The sequence below is a fragment of the Osmerus eperlanus genome, chromosome 7 (genome assembly GCF_963692335.1).
Source record: "Osmerus eperlanus chromosome 7, fOsmEpe2.1, whole genome shotgun sequence".
Classification (NCBI taxonomy): domain Eukaryota; kingdom Metazoa; phylum Chordata; class Actinopteri; order Osmeriformes; family Osmeridae; genus Osmerus; species Osmerus eperlanus.
The window spans coordinates 3,134,333-3,136,832 of record NC_085024.1 but is presented as its reverse complement, the minus strand read 5'-3'; the positions used below and the strand labels follow the sequence as shown (position 1 = coordinate 3,136,832).

General features: G+C 49.7%; 1 protein-coding gene across 1 annotated transcript in view; it reads right to left on the bottom strand.

Annotated features, from left to right (window-relative positions):
• Window positions 1-2,500, bottom strand: part of LOC134023784 (activating signal cointegrator 1 complex subunit 3-like) — a 65,700-nt gene that overhangs the window by 62,467 nt on the left and 733 nt on the right. The window lies entirely within an intron of this gene.

Genomic DNA, 2,500 nt, shown 5'->3' with positions numbered 1-2,500 from the left:
CACCATTCTGTGTGTGTACATCTTTGTGTGTGTAAGCATGGCTGAGTGTGTTTGTAGATGTGTGTGTCCATGAGTGTGTGTGTGTGTGTGTGTGAGGACGATTGAGTGTGTGTGCGTGTGTGCATGTGTGTATGTGTGTATGTGTGTGTGTGCGTGTGTGTATGTGTGTGTGTGCATGTGTCATAGACTGGTGTTATCACTCCATCCTAATAGCCATATCTCTCAGTGAGAATGTTCCAGAAGACAACCTCCCGACCCAGCCTCCCATCAGACATCGTTCTCAGCATAATGTCCTCTTTGTGCCCTCGCATAATCACAGAGATGTGAACGGGAAGTGGGGCGGGCGCCCAAACCAAATCAAGCTCCAGCTCGTCTCAATCTAACAGGCTTCCTGTTAACTTCTTCCTGTTAACCTCTTCCTAGCTGTGGAGACGGTCTGTATGTGCAGGGAAGGGAAGAGGGGATTAGGACCATAGGACTGCATCTTCACTTCTGAGAGCTCAGAGTGTGTGTAGGTGTGTGTGTGTGTGTGTTAGCGTGTGCTTGAGTGAGTGAGTGAGTGAGTGAGTGAGTGTGTGTGTGTGTGTGTATGTGTGTGTGTGTTAGCGTGTGCTAGAGTGAGTGAGTGAGTGAGTGTGTGTGCGTGTGTATGTGTGTGTGTGTGTGTGTTTCTCATCAGGATGTCTTGGCCTGTAGCAAGGTGTTTATGCGGAGAGCTGACGTCGCTGTCTGGGTTGAACACTGGAGCGGATGAATGTGTGTGTGCCAATCACATCACATCTCCTCACAGCCAATCACATCACATCTCCTCACAGCCAATCACATCACATCTCCTCACAGCCAATCACATCACATCTCCTCACAGCCAACAACAGAATAATCCCATGCACGCACGCACAAACACACACAAACATAAACACATACATAAGCTGCACACAATATTCACATATGCATTATACAGACACACATACACATGTACACACACAGAAATTAAAATATATTCTGTATTCACACATATATATCAAAACGCAGTGGCCCGTCTGGTCTTCAATCTACCCAGACGCCCCCATGTTACCCCGCTCCTCATCTCCCTCCACACACAGCAGTAGTTCAAGGATCAGAACTGCGTAGTTGTACAATACATCAGTGGTCAGAGTCAAGGTGTGTGTCTACAAAGGACACAACAAAACAAACTCTGTCTCTCCGAACAATGTGAAGTCCACATTGTGACCTCACAGGGTCGTGAACCCTAGTGACCTCGCAGGGTCGTGACCCCACGGTCTCCTGGCACGAAGAAACATCAGCTCTCACACCCTCAACAATCCCTGCCTGTTCCCCTGAATCAGCCATGACACACCATCTGCAGAGAGACAGGGAGGGAGAGCAGGTGTCAGGGGGTGTGTGTGTGTGCGCGCGTTGTACGGTGTTGTTGCGTGTGTGTATGTAAGAGGGATGGAGAGAGAGAGAGAGAGAGAGAGACAGAGACAGAGAGAGAGAGAGAGAGAGAGAGAGAGAGAGAGAGAGAGAGAGAGAGAGAGAGAGAGAGAGAGAGAGAGAGAGAGAGAGACAATGGGAGAGTGTGTGTAGAGATGCCAGGCTGTATTGGTGTCACGCTGTTACACAGTGGACAGTAAGTGACTCAGTGTGAGGGAGGTTATGTGCAAAAGAGAGATCCAGTACATTAGCCATGCAGGATAAAGTCCCAGTCCAACTTCAAGTGATGAAATCTGATTTCACATGTGGGGTTGCAGCACTGTGGGTAGAGGATAGATGTGGGGTTCTATTAGGGTGGAGGAAAGGAGAGAGATGGGTTGTAGCAGGGTGGAGGAGAGGAGAAAGAGGGGCTGTAGCAGGGTGGAGGAGAGGAGAGAGATGGGTTGTAGCAGGGTGGAGTAGAAGAGAGAGGAGTTCTGTAGCAGGGTGGAGGAGAGAGATGGGTTGTAGCAGGGTGGAGTAGAAGAGAGAGGAGTTCTGTAGCAGGGTGGAGGAGAGGAGAAAGATGGGTTGTAGCGGGGTGGAGGAGAGGAGAGAAGTGGGGTTGTAGCAGGGTGGAAGAGAGGAGGGAAGGTGGAGGAGAGTAGTTTGTTCGTAGGTCATGTTAATTCCCCTGCAGTAGAAGCAGTGGGCTTGTCACACGCAATCAGGCTTTAAATGTTGCAAATAATTAGCCTTTGTCACTGCACTTGTCAGGGAACTACCAGCCAGCCCCCACATCCCCCACACACTCCTACACACACACTCACACACTCTTACACACACACACACACACTCTCTATCACACGCACAGACTTCTCTTCTCTTTTGGGGAACGCTATGTGGGAGTGTCTAATTCACAGTCACGCACCACGAGTCTCAACAGAACCACGTCCTAGCAGGCGTTCAGAGAGCCAAGGATCTTAAGTGCTTTTCTTTTGAAGGACCGTCCGGAATGATCCGGATCCATCCAGATCCATCCAAACCCAGTGACCTGACACTCAGGTGAGCCAAACCCCTATCCTAT